Source organism: Macrotis lagotis, chromosome 1, assembly GCF_037893015.1.
Source record: "Macrotis lagotis isolate mMagLag1 chromosome 1, bilby.v1.9.chrom.fasta, whole genome shotgun sequence".
NCBI classification, from domain to species: domain Eukaryota; kingdom Metazoa; phylum Chordata; class Mammalia; order Peramelemorphia; family Peramelidae; genus Macrotis; species Macrotis lagotis.
Window position 1 is genome coordinate 597,026,582 of NC_133658.1, and position 21,355 is coordinate 597,047,936.

Here is a 21,355-nt window from a genome sequence, read left to right on the forward strand (position 1 = left end):
TCTGTTTTAATATTTACAAGCTCTTTTTTTCTTTTAGGAGTTTCAGAGAGGAAGATAATTTTATAACACTCACCATTATAGTAAGAGAACAGTCTGGGCCTCACACAGTAAGAAAATCAGAGCTCAAATTCCATCAAGATGTTGACAAAATCCTGGTTCTAGTTTGGCCCCAATCGGTGAATCAAACTCAGGAAATAATACAATAACAGTAAACAAATGTGTTTCTAAGATTTTTGTTGATATTTTTCTTATTGGTTTCCTCATAATATAATTGCTGGTCTAATTTATTGTCCCAGACTATCTCTCCCTCTGGTAAATATTATTAAGGTTCTCACAAAAGTCCTTGACATGGAATCCTTATAAAGCTCCCATATTGTAGCTTCATTATGTAACCATGATATAGCTTTCTACTAATGTTCTTATAGACTATTAAAAAGCTATCTTTCCTCATTTTATCTATTTTGAACTTCTCTTCCAATGTGGACACTGCTGTTATATGACACTGCCATTTATAAATTCCATAATCTTCTGCCTTTTGAATTTCATAAAGAGTATTTTCTGATAAAAGGAAAAGAGTAGAAAGTGGCTCTTTTTCCTTTCCCCTAAGCAATGATCATTCATGGAGTGGGCAGGACTATGCCTGTCCTGCCCCTCAGATGATAAGATTCTAATCTGACTTAGAATTTCATATAAGACCCAAAGACAATCCCAATATCATTTCTTTTATTTCTTTTACTCAATGGACTTCCAAATTAACTAAGATCTTACATCTAGCTTACTGGATTGGTTTATTCTCACTGGTTCTCATTTGATTAAGATAGTTATTTTTAGTAAATATTTTAATTTTTTAAAAAATTCTAGAATATTTTAAATATTCTATATTTTAAATTGCCTATTTAATTTGTTTAACCCTATCCTACACTAGAGAAAAATCAACTCTATTGGAACCATTCTGCTACTCCTAGTAAGCTAAAGATGTTTTCATTGTGCATATAGAATGAACTTGCATAAATATGATGATTTTATGCTAATTTTAAAAATCCTTATCACTTTGCTTGTACAATACTCTGATATAAAAATATAGAACAGTAACTTATCACTGACCTGTTTCTGTCTGATCTGTCTGATATAGAACAAGAGCAACAACAATAGATAATGTTACTATTGAAGGTTTAGACTTGCAAAGTAGCCTAACTTGTTATCTCATTTTGTGCCCCACTGAAAATGGGGTGGTAGCAGCAGGGACATAGGACAACTTGAAAATTATTTATCCTATCTTAGACAATTGCATTTGAATATAACATTTACTTCATCCATTTATATCCCACTCAAGTTCAATTTGACAAATAATTATTAAATACCTCTTGTCTTTATTTCCTTTTCTGGAATGCTCTCCTTCTTCAGTTTGTATTTTGAAATCCCAGGCTTTGCTCAAACCTCATTTTAACTTTCTTTTCCCTTATCCCCACTTCAAAGATCATTTGAGATTTGTTTTGATTATATTTTAAATTTATTTATCTCTGTATTAGTTGCCTCCCTCAATTTTCCAATAGAAAGAAAAGGCAGGTCTATTCTACAATTTGCTTTTAAATTTGATATAACTTCCTTTCAGATGTGGGTTTTATTTTGATCATTACACAGTAATTAAGTTAATAAGGTATTCTATTAAGAAGAAAAAATTAAATAAATAGGGCCAGTTAGGTGGTGGAATATAGAGATAAATGGACTTGGAATCAATAAGATTGTCTTCATGATAATCATTACTTTTTTGACACTGGGCAAGTCACCTAAACTTTCTTCCCTCATTTCCCTCACCTATAAAATGAACGTGAAAAGGAAATGTCAAATCATTCCAGCATCTTTGCCAAGAAAACCTGAAATGGGATCACACAAATTTGGACAAATTTGAAATGATTAAACAACAACTAAATGTATAATTCAAATGAGGACTGCAGCAAGGTATTCTTTAATTTTTTTTTCATTGAAGGAATTAGAGGAAGGCAATGAAGAAGCAAAATTTTCACTCTTAAAAGATGATTTGATTGTGTACTTATAAAAGTTGTAAAAATTAATTAAAAAATACTTGAAACAATGAGCACCTTTAGCAAAATAGCAGAATATAAAATAAGCCCACATAAATCATCAACATCTCTTTAAATGAACAACAAAGTACAAGGGGAAGAGATAGAAGAAGAAATTTCATATAAATCACTGTAGACAACATAAAATACTTGAGGACCTACTTAAAAGGACAAACTCAAAAACTATATGAACACAATTACAAAATATTTTTCACACAAATTATTGTGTGGAAACTGGAAAAATATCAATTGCTCATGGTTAGACCAAGCAAATATAACAAAAATAAAAATTCTCCACAAATTAAATTACATATTCAGTGCCATACCAAGCAAATTACCAAAAACTCTTTTACCGGTGTAAGAAAAAAAAATGTAACAAAATTCATCTGGAGCAACAAAAGGTCAAGAAAATCAAGGGAACTGATGGAACAAAAATGCAGAGGGAGGTGGTCTATCTGTACCATGTCTAAAACTACATTATAAAGCGGCAATCATCAAAATGGTCTGGTACTGCTTAAGAAATAGAGTAATAAGGGCGGCTAGGTGGCACAGTGGATAGAGCACTGACTCTGGAGTCAGGAGTACCTGGGTTAAAATCCAGTCTCAGTCGCTTAATAATTACCTAACTGTGTGACCTTGGGCAAGCCACTTAAACCCACTGCCTTGCAAAAAAAAAAATAGAATAATGGACCAGTGAATTAGAAGAGGTACAAAATAAACAGTTGTAATTATTATAGTAATCTATTGTTTGATAAACCCAAAAATATAGTATGGCAAAAACTAGGCAAAAACTAGACTCACATCTCACATCCTATGCCAAAATAAGGTGAAAATGGTTTCAGGATTTAGAAATAAAGGGTGATACCATAGACCAAGAAAGACTCTGTCAGATCTATGAAAAGCAGATAAATTTATGACCCAACAAAAGGGTACATTATAAATTTCAAAATGGATGATTCTGACTATTCTAAATTGTAAAGCTTTTGCCCTTATGAAATTAAAGCAGTGGAGATTAGAGAAAGCTGAGAAACAATTTTGACAGCTAGAGGATCTGCTCAAGGTCTTTATAACATATATATATATATATATATATATATATATATGTATGTATGTATGTATGTATGTATATAATTGAATCAAGTTTACAAGGTTGAAAGTCATTCCTTAATTGATAAATGGTCAAAAGAAATGAACAGGTAGTTTTCAAATGAAGAGATTGAACTATATATAATCATATGAAAAAGTACTCCAAATAGTTATTGATTAGAAAAATGCAAAAAAATCAATTATGAACTATTACCTTACACCTATCAGATTGATTAAGATGACAAAAAGAGAAAGTGAGAAATGTTAGAGAGATTGTGGGAAGAAGGGAAATTAGTGCACTGTTGGTGGAGCTGTGAATTGATCCAAATTTCTCAAGAGCAATATGGAACTATGTCCAAAGAGTAGTAAAACTTATTATACCTTTTGATCCAGCAATACCAAACTAGTCCTATATCTAAATATCCAAAAAAGGAAAAATTCCATCATATTCAAAATATTAATAGCAACTCTTTTTTTAGTGGCAAAGAATTGGAAATTGAAGGGATGTCTATCAAATGAGGAATGACTGAACTAGTCCTGGTATCTGAAAGTTATGGACTTCTATTCTCTAAGAAACTATGAATGATCAGACTTTAGAGAAGCATGCAAAGAATTACATGAACCAAAGCTGAGCAAAGAAAAGTCGAACCATGAGGACATTGTAAACATTAACAACAGTATTGTGAGTGGATCAGCTATGATACTGCACCTCTAGAGATCTAGAATAATCCTGGAAGACCTAGTATGGACAACATCAACGACATCCAGAATAAAAAAAGAAAGAAAAAAGAAAAAACTCACAAAGTTTGAATAGATATTATGTTCACTTTTTTAAAATCTCTTGTTTTTTTTTTTTTTTTCCTTCTGAACCCATGGGATTGCTGCAACAATGATGAACAATAAGATTTTATGAAAGACATTTGCAGGTCTTGAAAATCAAATAAAGGAAGGCATTAATAAAACAGCTGTACTTTTGAAGGGCAGGACACAGATTTAATGTAATTTCTTTAGCATTTAGCCCTAAAATTAAATTACGAAAAAGAAATGTTTCTGATGAAAGAAACTAGAGTGAGTGATTTTAACTTTTTTCAATTTTTGGAAAACATGATTTGATAGTGGCAACATGGAAATTTTCTTCCCTTCTGACAGGTAAGTAATCTAAACCTCAAAGAAGGGAAAGATCATCACTTTCAAAATTAACTAGCAGAGGGGCAGCTAAGTGGTACAGTGGATAAAGCACCGGCCCTGGAGTCAGGAGTACCTGGGTTCAAATCCAGTCTCAGACACTTAATGATTACCTAGCTGTGTGGCCTTGGGCAAGCTACTTAATCCCATTTGCCCTGCAAAAACATAAAAAAAATTAACTAGCAGAAACAAGACTTTCACTAGTTCTCTTGGAACCAAATCTAATGTTCTTTCCACTATCTTGCAACCACTTCCTCCAGCAACTGAGAAAGAACATCAGATTTGGTTCCAAGAGAAACTGGTGAGAATCTTTTCTTTTCCCTTAGTCCAGTTCCTCAAAGACAAAATGACTAATATGTTAAACACAAATGTACATGTACAACTAACTTTTGCCAGACTGCTTGCCATTGAGGAGATGGGCTTGAGAAGGGAAGGTGGTAGAAAAAATGTGATAAAAATATATACATATATTTACATATATATATATAGGCATATATGTATATATGCCTATATTTACATATATATATATATATTTTAGGGGATGATTGTTGAAAAAATTTCATAATGTGAAATTAGAAAAAATAATAAAATTCACTGCTTCTTAAAAATAAATAAATATTTTTTTTTTCAGTTTCAGGCAAACTCAAAATAATTTCAGAAGCACCTTAAATTATACCCCTACAAATATTTCTGAGAATGTTTAAACTGGAAGTGACTTTTACTGAATAACTGAATAAGCCCTTTTCCCAATGGCATTTCTAAATTGCCCCAAAAAGACAGTTTAAAATCACTTAAAAGTGTTTGTTTACCACGTCTGTACAAGTTCATTTTAAATAATCCATGAAATGTGAAATGCTGCAAAAATGCAATAAGAGTAGCCAGTTAAGTATAGCAAGTCCAGAAACTTAAAAAGCCCAGACTCTGGTAATATAGCCTGTCTTACTTTCCACCATTAGAATTTGAGGAAAAAAAATAGTATAGTATAACCACAAACTGAACATTTCTTATGCAATATAAAACATGTTTTAGTGTATATCATATTGTTTATGTACTTAAATTCTTAACTCCATCATTGCATTTACATTTTTGGCATTCAGTGTTTTATTAAAAATTTAATAAATGTCTTTTCTCCTAGAAATTAAAGAGGAATGATAGTTTCAACAAGCTTCTCAGTTGCTGCAGCAATGAACAACAATAAGATATTATGAAAGATATTTGCAGGTCTTGAAAATCAAATAAAGGAACACATTGATAAAACAGCTGTTTCTTTTGGAAGACAGATTGCAGAAGATTTAATGTGTTTTCTTGAGCATTAGCCCTAAAATGTAATGACAAAAAAGAAATGTTTATGAAAAAAGGAAGTATAGTGAATATTTGTAATTTTTCTCAGTTGTTGGAGGAAGTGGCTGCAAGATAGTAGAAAGAACATTAGATTCGGTTACAAGAGAGCTCGTGAAAGTCTTGGTTCTGCAACTTAATTTTGCATGTGATGATGTTTCCCTTCTCTGAGACTCAAATTGCTTATCTGTTAGAAGAGAAGAAAATTTCTATGTTGTCAGTATCAAATGTTATAATGTATACAAAATCATATGAGAACTATAATATGAAATCTAGACATAAATATAGCATTGAAAGTAGTGACCAAAAAAGTGACAGATAGAAAGGATGGTCTCACTGATAGAGAGAGTGTGACAAATTGTATAGATAGGCATCTTTCTCTATGGTCCAATTTAAAGGGGAAATTTGTGAGTTCTGTCTACCTAAAGATCGTGAACCCTATACCTATCATCATTTTAAGATTAACTGCTTCAATTTCTTAAAGACTTTAAGATATTTCAACTGTTCAAAAGTTGCAATAAAAGGCAGTTTATTTCACAAGTGTGCTTGATAGGTGAACAGGAAGAAAAGGTTCAGGTGGGAATATCAATTAGTAACACTTCTTGCCATAGTCAAAAAATATCCTGAGGCTGAATATGCTGCTTTGTGTAGAGCTAAGATTATGTGAGAATAGTCTAGTTTCCTAGACTTCTTAGACTTCTGTCCACATGATGTCATTTCAGTACAACTATAATTCCAATAAGGAAGGTGACCCAAGAATATTTTAGACTTTAAGGAAGCAAAGTAAGAATGTGACTTTTTCTTAATTAGTTTTGAGAATCCTTATCTGGACTTTTGTACTTTTCTAAATTTTACATGATTAGTTATAAAACAGTGTGGAGCCATTCAAAAATTGATTCAACTAGATGACCCAGTGGATGTAGAACCAGTTCAAATATGGTTTCACTTGTCCTAGACATGTCAGTTATCCTTTCCTCAGATTTTTAATATAAAATAGACATTATACTAATAACTACCTCCTAGAATTATTGTAAGTATCAATAAGACAATAATTTTAGAGCACTTAGAACAATGTCTGGTGTGTTGCAGATGCTATATAGATATTAGCTTTATTATTGTGGTTGCACCATACCATGAGTGTAAAGAGATGGAAGAGATCTCATTTTACAGTGAGGGATACCAGGTCTTAGAGAAAATGAGTGACTAGCCCACAGACCTAATAACCAACAAGTAGAGTTGGGACCACACACCAATTGTGACTTACATTGTAAAGATATGTGGATGAGGAAAATGGAAGAAAGTATGCTCTATTTTGAAGTCATGATGCTCTCCACAGGAACCAAATAAATTATTTTTAAAATTACTTTGCCTAGTTCCTTTATCTCATCATTTCATCCATCCCTTCTATTCACTGAAGCTAGGTGGTACCATGGATAGAGTAGAATCAGGAAGACCTGTGTTCTAATCTAATTTATGACACTTACACTTGACCTAGGATTTTCCTCAGTTTGCCTTACTTTCCTCAACTATAAAATGTGGAAAATAAGTAAGAAATGAGTTCATGTTTTAAGGATTTTGGAATAGTATTTCACTCATAGTGCTATCTGTAAAATGCTAGCTTATTATTGTAATCATTATCATCATCATTATTGTTATTTTTTATTTTCAGTTAAGGAAAATTAAGGTTCAAAAGTATCAGTGACTTGGCTAAGGCCATACAATTAGTGAACATTAGGTCTAGAAATGAGCACATCATCCTTTATTTTTCTAAGTAAATTTAAGTAAATTTCACTTTCTCCTTCATTACAGTGGAATTAAATAACTTTCACAGAAGCTATAAAAGACCTTCAGGTTTTTGGAAGTGTGAGGTAACCAATAAAGTGATGGACTTGCAATTAAGAGTCATGAGATCCAGATCTTCAAAAGGGAAGCAATTTTAATACTTATTTTTCAGAGTCCATGAGACAGGAAAGTGTAAAATCCTGGAAATGTATAAGATAATGTCATTAATATTGGTCTTGAGGGTCAGTAGGACATGTTGGGGAAAGAATATCATTGCCCTTTAATTCCAATGCCTAATGTTAGCTGTATGACTGTTAATGTTAGCTAAGTCTTGGTTTCCTTTTCTATAAAAGGAGGATCAGAACATTTTCTTTTTTTTTCATTTTTTTGTTTTTGTTCTTAAAGATTTTATTTATTTTGAGTTTTACAATTTTCCCCGATAATCTTACTTCCCTCCCCCCACCCCCCACAGAAGGCAATTTGCCAGTCTTTACATTGTTTCCATGGTATACGCTGATCCAAATTGAATGTGATGAGAGAGAAATCATATCGTTAAGGAAGAAACATATAAAGTATGAGAGATAGCAAGATCAGACAGTAAGATATCAGGTTTGTTTGTTTTTTTCTAAGTTAAAGTTAATAGTTCTCGATATTTGTTCAAACTCTACAATTCTTTCTCTGGATACATATGGTATTCTCCACTGCAGATAGCCCCAAATTTCCCTGATTGTTGCACTGATGGAATGAGCGAGCCCATCAAGGTTGATCAGAACATTTTCAAGAACTTATATCATGAAGTCATTGCAACAAAAGCAATTTACCACCTGCTAATTATATATTGTTGTTATTATGGTATTTAACTAGATGAGCTCTGAGATCCTTTCAACTTAAAGACAGACAGATTTCTAGAGACAGGCAAATTCCTAGTGGAAAACAATTCTGGGCTTCTACTTAATCAAAGAATAATAGTCTTCCCAAGTTTGATGCCTAGGAAATGAGAAAATGCATAGCTGTTTCATTGCCAACCAAAACAAAGAGTGACCTGCATGAAAAATTAAAGCAATTTCTAGATTGTTCTGAGAGTTGTTGTGCTTTATTGTGGGAGCAATATGAACATAACTTATGTGGTTAAATCTATGTCATACTAGGTTCCTCATTTTGTGTAAAATTTATTAGGGCTGCTAACAAAAACAGATTAAATGTTCTCCACTCTATTTGTTTTATGCTACAGTAAGAAAAATATAAAATCCTTATACCCATATAAAATAATGGACGATCAGCCTGATGAAAGAGTATAACCTGCTCAAAGAAAGGCATTGAAACTGCTATATTGTAGTACTACTGATACCTGTTACAAGGCCTTCTGATTTCTTCTTCCAAGGAGACTTTCAGAGAACTAACTCTAACCAACCAAAAGAATTAACCACTGAGGGTATTACTTTTTTTACAGGGTGTAATCAACTTATTTACAGTTGATTCTAATTTAAATTAAAAGTTCAATCCCAAAGCCATTCATGAATTGGTGACATTTCCCCCCTCTGTCAATTAATACAGGGGGGAAAGTGATGGAGTCAAAGTATCTGGATTCAAATCTCACCTCTATTGATTTTTCTCTGGGTGGCCTTGGTCAAGTCACTTAATCTTAATGGACCTGAATTTCCTATATATTATGAGAGGAGGATTGGACTATTTAGCACTTGAGATCCATTTTCATTCTGTATCTATGAACTATATCTTTAGCTGGATATGTTCTAGTTTCCAAGGAATATCAGAAATAGGCAATCTTCATTGACTCAACTTTTTATGGAACTGACTCCATTACTTTCTAAGACATGAGATTTAATAGATATAGTTTCTATAAGTTATATAACATATTCTAAGAAGATTTCTTTGAGTACTAGGAGTTACCAGTGGTCACATGGTTAGTAGTATATAGTGGAGGTAGGGTATGAAACCTAATTTTCCATCCTCCAAGGTTGCTGAATCCACCAATAAAGTTATCTCTCCACTTCCTAGATTTCATGGAAAATTCATAAAATTTCCTCACTGACCTAGATTACTACTTAGATAATGAGGAGTGATTAATGCTACCAGAATGTTTCCCTAGATTTAAGCATAGGGAAGCTAAGAGAATTGTAGCTTCCTGTCCCACCCCACCCCCACTTCAGCTTCTTGATGGTCAAAGAAACTTTCTGCATATTACAATGCAGAGTCAGACTGGAGTAAAATTCTTAAGAAAACAAAGTTTTCTTTAATCACTATCCCATTTTCAAGATACTCCTCCTACCTCTTTTTAAGAGACCTATACACTTCTGGTCTCTGAATTCTCTCATTGCATAGGTCTAATCACTGACTTACCTAAACTCTTTTGGTATTGCTTCATGCTGCTTCTCCTTAACTAGAGCTCTAAAATTCCCCTTCACAATTACATATCCCCTCTCTTGGGTCAGCTCTCTTCTACCTATTGGAGGACATAATCTAATTAATTCAAGTTAATAGTGCCTAATGTCTTAGTATGTCTGGGTTTCATATCTATATTGTAACAGTGACCTTGTATGGATACAAAAGAAGTTCCATGCATAGTAAGTAGAAAGAAAATTGATCTTTGAAGTTTGATGATGATGATGACATTCATCCTTCATTATTGAAGCAGACAATGGCATCAGAGAGCTGATATCTTGACAAGTACATGAATTGGATTTGAGTTAGGTAGTGCTGTGCTAAGTAACCAGCCTCACTTTCTCCTCTAGAGCCATTGGGATCCAGGGTGACTGGAGTTAGCCCTGAATGACAGGCAGTCCGGGTAAAGTGACTTGCCCAATGTTACACAGCTAGCAAATATCAAGGGTCTGAGTTAAAGTAAGGCCAGTGTTCTATCTGACCATCTCTGACCTCACATGGTTCTGGAGGAGAAAGTGAAGTTTGCAATTAGCACAGAATCAGCTTCACTCACATTCAATTCATGAGGTTGTCATTGCATCACTTCCCCCCCCCCCCATGTCATGGTCTTTGAACAAATATGACTTGGGGAAATTTCCTTTCTCTGAAACTGAATGCCTCTATGATCTTGGACAAGTCATTTAACTCCCACTGATAAAGGCAATTATCTAAGATTAAATGTTGAACAGAATATTCCTACCTGCATTGGTAGAAGGAGTTTCCTCACCTGAGAATTCACTATAGCACTTAAATCATAGGTCTTTTCCCTATGGAGACAGAGGCTTAATTCAAAACAGTGGATCCAATACTGGACTTAATCTCCATCCCAGGACAGTAGAGAATCGACTTTTGGTCTAGGGCCTTTCCAAAATGCCTCAAATTTTATAATATTTTCTCTACTTCTTATGTGAACAAGATTGACATTATAGCTGTCTCATTCCCCATTCCTATGCATTTCTGCTTTCTTCTGTTGCATGTAGCAGAAGGTTGTAGCTGATGAGTCTACCCACTCACTCACTCTTGGATATTTTGGGGTATACTGCACAAGGTATTGTAGGGAATATATCTCTGACTTGGAGACCTGAATGCAAATGTGTGAAATTTACCTCACTAATTTTACATTTAGGGGATTTGTTTAGCAATTCTCAGCTAAGTTATTAAAAATCTGACCTAGGCATTCCCAGCCTCCTAGTTAAAGTAACCAGTGGAATGGTTGAGTGTTGAAAGTTTTCATACATATATGATAGAGAGCGGACTTGGCTTCTTGGGTGTAAAGTGTGCAAAATAGGTGTCCTCAGAGAATTCAAAGCAGTTTCAGGAAACAATCAGAAATGCAAATAAAAAAACCAAGTAATTATCTACAAACCTCATATTAGATCAAAAAGAAAAGAATTAATAAATGAAAAAGAATTGATAGAGCATAATTCACAAAGATAAAAAAATAGGAAGCCAATTTTTAAAATGTAACTTAACAGACCTGGTTTCTCTTCCCCTTGCTTTTGTAATATCACCACTGGTTCTAGGATTGTGGTTAATTCCTTTTTCTTGACAGAGTTATCAGTATGGTCCTTGTCTCTTTCTGCAAGCGGGATCTGACAGAAACTTGACTGCCATTTAGACTTAACATTCCGGCTATTCCCTAACTAATTAAAGAGTGTTTATACTAATTAAGTTAAATCTATTTTCTTCTCTGCCTAAACAGGAACTCTATGGGAATTATCTGTTCCTTGAAGAACAGCTGTCATTTTCCTCATAGTCCTTTAAAAACTGTAACCTCTCTCAACAGTCTGGATCACTATCTGCTCCCTCAGTTAGAAAATGGAAGAAGACTAATGAACATTGAGTAAACATTGATACAATGGAGCTAGCTCAAGATGGTCTCACAGAGCAGATTGCTCAGTTTTCATTGTGTGCATGCACACCTGGAAAACATTACAAATTAGGACATGATTTATGACAGTGTTGAGTGCCTAAATTTAAGAAATGATGGAGAAAATTTTAACAGTTTAAAAATAAAAGAATAGCAGAGCCAAGATGGCGACAAGAAGGGATCCAGTCTTAGGAGCTCTCTGATAAAACTCATCAGCTAAGGACTCTAACTAAACTTTCGAGAGACAGAACCCACAAAGTGATTCAGTGAGGCAGTTCTCCTACTCAAGGTAACCTGGAAAAGAGCAGAAAGGCTCTGCTCCCCGGGGTCAGAGGGGCGGACTGCCAGAGGGGTGGCCCGCCAGAGCCAAGGAACTTCAGCCTCCTGGAGGCAGCCCCAGGGCGCTAGGAGTCTCAGCTCACAGCAGCGGGGGAGTCTCCTGAGCTGCACCCCGAGGAACACCGGGCACAAAATGGGGGAACAGTGGGGGACCTCTGCCAGAATGAGCATGTGGAGCCCAGCCCTCGGGGCACTCAGGGAGCAGCTTGGTCTTTCTGCAGCCCAGAGCCTGAAACAGAAGCAGGCAGAGCCAGTAAGCAGGAGCCCCCAGGGCGTGGGCACATTGAGCTGAGGGAGGGGAGTGAAGAGAAACTGCGAGCTTGGTCCTCTGCCCCTGGAACAGGACTCTGGGTCTCTGACCACATTCAGATCCTGATCACAGTCTAGGCCCCCCCACAGAACAGCAGGGCCTCCCCACCTCAGCCCTGTGGCTTATGGTCATTCACAGACCAGGAGGGAGGACAGAGCCTCACACACTGAGACACTTGTGGGAGTGTCCCAAAAGCTCAGGAAACACCCCAAACCAGGCCCAGGCTGGGAAAATGAGCAAGCAGAGAAACAAAAGGAAGACTATTGAGAAATATTTTGCAAATGAGTCCAAGAAGGATCAAAATACTCAGTCTGAAGATGAGGAAGCACAAGCTCCTGCATCTAAAGACTCCAAGAAAAATGGAAACTGGGCTCAGGCTATGACAGAGTGCAAAAAAGACTTTGAAAATCAAATGAGGGAGTTGGAAGAAAAACTGGGCAAAGAAAGGAGAGACATGCAGGAAAAACATGAAAATGAAGTCAGCAGCTTAGTCAAGGAAATCCAAAATATTGCTGAAGAAAATAGCATGCTAAAAAACAGCTTAGGTCAAATGGATAAAACAGTTCAAAAAGTTATTGAGGAGAAGAATGCTTTAAAAAGCAAAATTAGCCAGATGGAAAAAGAGATAAGAAAACTCTCTGAGGAGAACAAATCCTTCAGACAAAGAATAGAATTCAGGGAGATTGATGAATTTACCAAAAATCAGGAATCAATACTTCAAAACAAAAAAAAATGAAAAATTAGAAGACAACGTGAAATATCTCATTGAAAAAACAACTAATATGGAAAACAGAGTTAGGAAAGATAATTTAAAAATCATTGTAATACCTGAAAGTCATGATCAGGAAAAGAGCCTTGACATCATTTTCAAAGAATTACTACAGGAAAATTGCCCTGATATTCTAGAAGCAGAGGTAAAAATAGAAATGGAGAGAATCCACCAATCCCCCTGAGAAAGAGATCCCAAAAAACCAAACCCTAGGAATATCATAGCCAACTTCTAGAACTCCCAAGTCAAAGAAAAAATATTACAAGCAGCCAGAAGGACACAGTTCAAATATCATGGAGCTGCCCTGCAGGATCACACAGGACTTAGCAGCAACTACATTGGAAGCTCATAGGGCTTGGAATACAATATACCGGAAGGCAAAAGAGCTTAGAATGCAGCCAAGAATGAACTACCCAGCAAGGCTGAATGTCCTCTTCCAGGGAAAAAAGATGGACTTTCAATGAACCAGGGGAATTTCAAATGTTCCTTTTGGAATGGCCAGAGCTGAACAGAAGGTTTGATCTTCAGATACAGGACTCAGGTGAAGCATGGAGATTAGAGGAGAGGGGACAAATATAAGGGACTTAATGAAGATGAACTGCATGTATTCCTGCATAGAAAAATGACACTGATAATACTCATATGAACCTTCTCATTTAATAGAGCAGGTAGAGAGAGCTTTTATAGTTGAAGCACAGGAGAAATCTGAATTCGAAGATAAAATATGGTGTAAAAATGGAGTCAATAGAAAAAAAGGGAAATGGAATGGGAGAAAGAAAAAGGAGAGGGGGAACAGTCCAAGATATTTCACGTAAGATTTTTTTATTACAATGAGCTATTGCAATGATATGGAAGGGGGGAGGCAAGGGGGAATGAGGGAACCTTTGCTCTCATTAGAGGTGGCTAGGAGAGGAAACAGCATATATACTCAATGGGGTATAGACATGTGGAGTAAGAAGGAGGGGGGGAGCAGGGGGAAGGGGTGGGGATATGAATAAAGGAGGAGAGGATGGATCACGGGGGGAGAGTGGCCAGATATAACACATTTTCTTTCTTACTTCATGCAAGGGGCTGGGATTGGAAGGCCTGCCCAGGACCATAGGGCCAGGTGGATTCTGGGCCTAAGGGGTGGTATGGGTGCTCAGGGCTTCTTGGCCTCAGGACTAGGGATCTGTCTGCTGAGCCAGTCAATGACCCTACAGCAGAGTCATAGTGAAAGGAGAGAGAAAATAGAGTATATGGTAGTGGGGAAATAAGAAAGGAGGGAGTTGTGATCATCAATGGCAACTGTGGAAAAATATGGAAGTGACTTCTGTGATGGAGTTATCATAAACAATGAGTTCCACCCATGACAGAGTTGTTGGTGTTGGTCCAAAGACTCAAGCACATTTTTTTGTTATTATTATTTGGGGGAGGGTGCAGGGCAAGTGGGGCTGGATAGCCTGCCCGGGGCCACATAGCAGGGTGATCTTTGGGTGTCTGGGGCTGGATTTGGACCAGGTGCTCCTGGCTCAAGGGCCAATGCTCTGTCTGCCACCCAGCCACCCCTACTATCATTACTATTTTATTTTGGGTCTTTTTTTCTTCTTCTTCTTTTTGGTTTCTGCAGGGCAGTGGGGATCAGGTGGCTTGCATGTCACATGGCTGGTTGATGGTTGGGTTTACGATGCTGGATATGGGCTCGGGTACTCGTGGCTCCAGGGCTGGTGCTTTGTCCATTGTGCCACCTGGCCATACCTACAATTAATACTATTATTTTTTTTAATTTTAATTTTTTTCTCTCCCCTTTACTTTTTTTCACCCAAGTAAGTCTATCTGTATTCATGGGGGAGGAGGTGTATTTTGTTTACTTGTAAACAAGAATATTTTATTAATGTAAAAAAACATTTGTACAAAATGAGAACAAAAAATAAATCAAAAAAAAATAAAAGAATAACATGGGTTCTTTGTTTTAAGAACCAGTTTTTAAACCTTCACCATCAAAACTGTTTAAATTTTTAAAAATTGGGAAGACTTCCATGACAGAGCCAAGACGGAGGCATGAAGCTAACATGCTCCTGGAGCTTTTGCCTACCAAAGGTAAATGAAGCCTCAATTCAGACATTCATCCTTCAGAACCCATCAAGAAAAAGAGATGATTCAAAGAAGTTTTCATCTGTAGACATTTAGGAGGACCTTTTGAAAAGGGCTGTCTCTTTGGGGAAAAAGGAGAATTAAAGTACAGGTTGCAGGAGAGCAAGAAAGCCAGCAGGAGGCTTTCAGCCACGTTGTAATCCAGGTCCCAGCTTAACAACTGTAGAGGTCCTGGAGGCAAGATAGCAAGCCAGCAGGGAGAAACCAAGACTCAAAAAAAAAGGCCTGAATTCTTAAAAATACCAGGGTAGGGCCAGAGTGAAGATGGCTACAGGAGAAGACCCTTTCCTAGGTCTTCTATCCATAATATTTCAAAAATCATAAAATTATGACTCTAAATTTTTCAAAAGACAGAACGCACAGAGGGATCCAGTGAGGCAATTCTCCAGTCCAAGGTAACCTGGAAAATAGTGGAAAGGCTCTGTTCCATGGGGTTAGAGGGGCTGCCCGCCAGAGTGAAAGAACTTCAGCCTCCCAGAGGCAGTTGCAGGGCAGTAGGGGGAGGTAATTTCCTGACCCACACCCCAGCAAGCACCAGGAACAACTTGGAAGATCAGCAGGGGGACCTCTGCCAGAGTGAGCACATGAAGTCCAGCCCTCAGGGTACTCAGATAGCAGTGGTGGCCAAGGCAGCCCATATCTAGGAAATGCAAGCAGGTAAGCAGAAGCCCCCAGGCAACTGAGCCTTGAGTGCTCAGCCTACCAAAGGTAGGGGAATGGAGAGAGACTTCAGAGGTTTGTCCTCTGTACCTGGAACAGGACTCTGGGGCTCTGACTACATTCAGATCCTGATCACAGTCTAGGACCCCCATAGAACAGCAGGCACCCCCACCCCCATTTCATCCCTGTGGCAGAGGAGTGTGCTTGTGGTCATTCACAGACCAGGAGGGAAGTTGGAGCTTCACACACTGAGATCCTTGTGTGGGAGGTGTCCTAATAATACTCAAACGGTCAGGAAGCAACCCAAAACTAGACACAGGCTGGGGAAATGAGTAAAGAGAGAAAAAAAGTGGAACACCACTGAGAAATACTTTGCCTATTATCCCAAGTAGGATCAAAATACTCAATCTGAAGATGAGGAAGTATAAGCTTCTGCATCTAAAGACTCCAAGAAAAACAGGCTATGACAGAGCTCAAAAAAGATTTTGAAAATCAAGTGAAGGAAATAGAAGAAAAATTGGAAAAAGAAATGAGAGAGATGCAGGAAAAACATGACAAAGAAGTCAGCAGTTTAGTCAAGGAGATCCAAAAAAATGCTGAAGAAAATAACATGTTAAAAACCAGTATAAGTCAAATGGATAAAACAGTTCAAAAAGTTATTGAGTAGAAGAATGCTTTAAGAAGCAGAATTGGCCAGATGGAAAAAAGAGATAAGAAGGCTCTCTGAGGAAAACAAATCCGTCAGATGTAGAATGGAGCTAAAGGAAATTGTTGACATTAAGAGAAGTCAAGACACAATACTTCAAAAACAAAAGAATGAAAAATTAGAAGAAAAGATGAAATATCTCATTGAAAAGAAACTGATCTAGAAAACAGATTCAGGAAAGAGAATTTAAAAATTATTGGGATACCTGAAAGTCATAATCAGAAAAAAGAGCCATGACTGCATTTTTAAAGAATTCCTTCAGGAAAATTGCCCAGATTTCCTTGAAGCAGAAGGCAAAATAGAAATTGAGAGAATCCACCAATCTCCCCTGGAAAGAGAAAAAAAAACAACCCCCAGGAATATTATAGCCAAGTTCCAGAACTCCCAAATCAAAGTGAAAATATTACAAGCAGCCAGAAGGACACAATTCAAATATCATGGAGCTATGGTCAGGATTACAGAGGACTAAGCACCAACTATATTAAGGGATCATACAGCTTGGAATATAATATTCCAGAAGGCAAAGGAGCTTGGAATGCAATCAAAAATCAATTACCCAGCAAAATTGAATATCCTCTTCCAGGGGAAAAGATGGACTTTCAATGAACCAGGGGAATTTCAATTGTTCCTGTTGCAGCAACCAGAGCTGAACAGAAAGCTTGATCTTCAAATACAGGACTCAGGCGAAGCATAGAGAGTGTAGGAGAAAGGTAAAATATGAGGGATTTAATGATGATGAACTGCATGTATTCCTGCATAGAAAAATGATACTGATAATACTCATATGAAAGTACTTATTCAATAGAGCAGGTAGAAGAGTATTTTATAGATGAAGCCTAGAAGAGAGCTGAATTTAAAGATATAATATATTGTAAAAATGGAGTCAATGGTTAAAAGAGAAATATCATGGGAGTAAGAGAAAGGAGAGGTGGAATAGGCTAAGATAATTCATTTAATAAGTTTTTTATTGCAATGAGCTATTTCAATGATTTGGAAGGGGGTAGGTGAGGGGGAATGAGGGAACCTTTGCTCTCATCAGAGATGGATCAGAGAGGAAACAGCATATACACTCAATGGGGTATAGACATCTAGAGTAAAAAGGAGAGAAGGGGAACAGGGGAAAGGGGTGAATGTGAGTGAGGGAGGAGAGGATGGACCATGGAGCAGAGTGATCAGATATAACACATTTCTTTTTTACTTCTTGCAAGGGGCTAGGAATGGATGGCCTGTCCAGGACCATATGACCAGGTGGTTGCTGGACCTTAGGGGTGTTATGTGGACTCAGGGTCTCTTGGGCCCAGGGCCACTACTCATCCTGCTGTATGACTCAGCTACCCTACAGCACTTTTAAGAAGAGGAATGGAGTGAAAGGAGAGAAACACAGTAGATTGTAATTGGGAGGTATGAAAGGAGGGAGTTGCGATCACCAATGGCAACAGTGGAAAAATATGGAAGTAGCTTTTGTGATGGACTTATCATAAGGAATGTGATCCACCTGCAACAGAGCTGGTGGTGCTAGAACACAGACTGAAGCACATTTAAAAAATATTATTTATTTTTCTTTTTCCCTTAATTTATTGCTCATGAGTTTCTATTTTTTTGGGGGGTGGGGATATTATGTTTACTCTTAAACAAGCATATTTCAGTAATGTATAAAAAACATCATTTGTATAAATATATATATATATATATATATATATATATATATATATATATATATATATATAAAGATATATTTAAAAAAAGAACACCAGGGTAAAAGACAGGACTGAGTTGGAAACAAAACACTTCTTAATCAGAACCTGAATATAACTGAATATAAAGGAGGGGGGAAAAAAACCTCTGTCAAGGCAAGATCTGGACTGCATAGGCCATAGTTTAGCCATCAACAAACCAGAGATAACACCTCAGCCCCAGCATAAAACAAAAACAAAAGCTTGGATCTATACTTCCTATACCCCAGAAGCAGAACTAAAACAACAAAGATGAGCAAAAAAGCTAAAGGAGCACTCACTATAGAAAACTACTTTTCAAAGATGATAACAGTGCCATTTCTGAAGAAGAAAATAATGAAATATCACTCACAGGTTAAATATCAAAATGGTCTATAAAATGGACTCATTGAAGAGTTTAAAAAAGAATTTAAAAACAAAGAAGAGAGGAGGAAAAACAAAAATGGGAAAGAGAAATGAAAGTCATGCAGGAAAATTATGAAAAATTGACCAAATAAATCAACTCTATTAAAAGTAAAAATAACCAACTAGAAAGGGAATCACAGAAGCTCACTGAAGAAAATAAAACCATAAAAATTAGAACTGGACAAATAAAACTCAGAATCTACAAGACTATAAGATTCCATGAAAAAAATTAAAAAGGCTGAAAATATTGAAGAAAATAAAAATACCCTTTAGGAAATGCCAATGACTTGGAAAATAGATCGAGAAGAGACAATGTATGAATTATCAGACTACCAGAAACTCTGGATGAAGAAAAGAACCTGGGAAACAGCATGCAGCAAATTATAAGGTGAAACTGTCCAACTATACTAGAACAAGATAACAATATAATCATTGAGAGAATCCAGAGAACCCCTCCAGAAAGAGCCCCCAGAATAAAAACTCCAAGGACTGTAATAGCCAAATTCCAGTGCTATCAAATAAAGGAGAGCATTATAAAAACGCAGCAAAAAAGAAAACAATACAAACAAAGGGAACAATCAGACTAACACAGGACCTATCAGCCTCAACATTGCAGGATCTGAAGACCTGGAATAGTATATTTCAGAGAGCAAAGGACTTGGGATAAAAACCCAGAATGTAAGACCCTGAAAAATTCAGCATATACTGTCAGAAGAAAAGATGGATTTTCAAAGAAATAGAGGACTTCCAGAAATTCCCTACACAAAGATTAGAATTTAACAGAGAATTTAATCACCAAATACACAACTCAAGAGTTGCAAAAAAGAGGTAAATTAAAAGCAGAAGGGAAAAAAAACAAATATTGGTCAAGACCATCAAATTTTATACAACACTAAAAGGGAAAATATAACACTTCTAATTCTTTAGAGCTATACTTCTTTTAGGATAAATAAAGGGTAGAATATAATTAAAGAAAATGAAACCAAAGTTTTGGGTATAAGTGAGTCTTTTCTCTCTATTGAAGAGGTATAAGATGACATCATTATGTTTGAGGTAAAAAGCCCTGAAGAAAAGCAGGGGTGTTAACTTTGAACTTAAGGGTCTCAGTATCCTTTGACCCACTTTAATTCTTCTGTGCTTAACTGTTTGTCTAATGAGAGCATCATAAAGGAATAGTATCTCCTATAATGTACAATCATTTGTAAAGTTGACAGGTGAGACACTCAGAACCTCCCAGTACTTAGAGTCCTTTAAGCATCATAAACTTTGAGGACCTGTGTCAATGTCTCTCTAATTTACAATCCTTTGTAAAGATCTCAGGTGAGACCTCCAGTCTGGCAGTACTTTGAAATCCTTAAGATTCTTTCAGTCAATTAGATTAGAGTTTTACTTAATCCTTGCTTAGTGTAACAAAGGGATAAGTGCCCTGGATGAAGAAAGTGTAGGTAAAGTGTGAAAGAAAATTGACCTTGCTTCACTTAACAAGGAGTTAAGTTCCCTAGGTGAGGGGAGGGAAGTGGGAAAGAGAATAGGCTTTCCTTCTCTTAATATAGAGTTAAGTACCCTGGGTGGGGAGGGGCAGAAAGGGGTGGGGTGGGGCCAAAGTGTGGAAGTAAATAGGCATTGCTTCACTTAACACTGGGGTAAATACCCTGACCCTGGGTGTGGGAGGGGAATGGGGTAATGTGTGAGAGAAAATAGGCCTGGGTAGAGGGGCACAAAGTTCAAGAAATGATATGACTTTGGATAATACTTTGGCTCATGAGGAAGACTGTGTACTTGAAAGATACTTGAAAAGGGGGTAAGGCAAAAAAAAATGATTATAATTATACTTTATGCAAATTGAGGCAATGTCTCTTATCAGGTAATCAAACAATCTGATAACAAAATGAGTTTATCAAACAATCAAATAATCAAACTGTGATTGCTGATCCCTGATTAATAGTATTAGAGCTATAAATAACAAAAAAGAAAGAGGCACAAATTTTTATAATTTTAGAGGGAAAGAAGAGATAATGGGAATGCTGAGTAAATTCTGTTCAGTAGATTTAGCCCAGAGAGTATAGGATACATTCCCACTAGGGTTTAAACATCTCACCTAATCTACAGGGAAGGGGAGGACAGGGAAAGGGAAAGATAAAGGAAGAAGTTACTGATAAAAGGGAAGGCAAAGGTATAAGTGAAAATAAACTGGCAGTTAAATTTTTAAAAGAAAAATCAAAGGGAAAAGGTAGTTAAAATTTGGTGAGGAGGAATGAGAGAAAAGGAAATAGAAAAATATAAATGAAGAAAGATAGCATGAAGGAAAATGCATAATAAGTAATATGAACTGTACATGTGAATGGAATGAACTGTCCCATAAAATGGAAGTGAGTAGCAGAATGGATTGAAAACCAGAATCCTTCAATATGTTGTTTACAATAAACACATTTAAAACAGAAAGATACAAACAAGGTAAAGGGAAAAGGTTGGAGCAAAATATTTTATGTCTCAGCTTAAGTGAAAAAATTTGGGGTAGT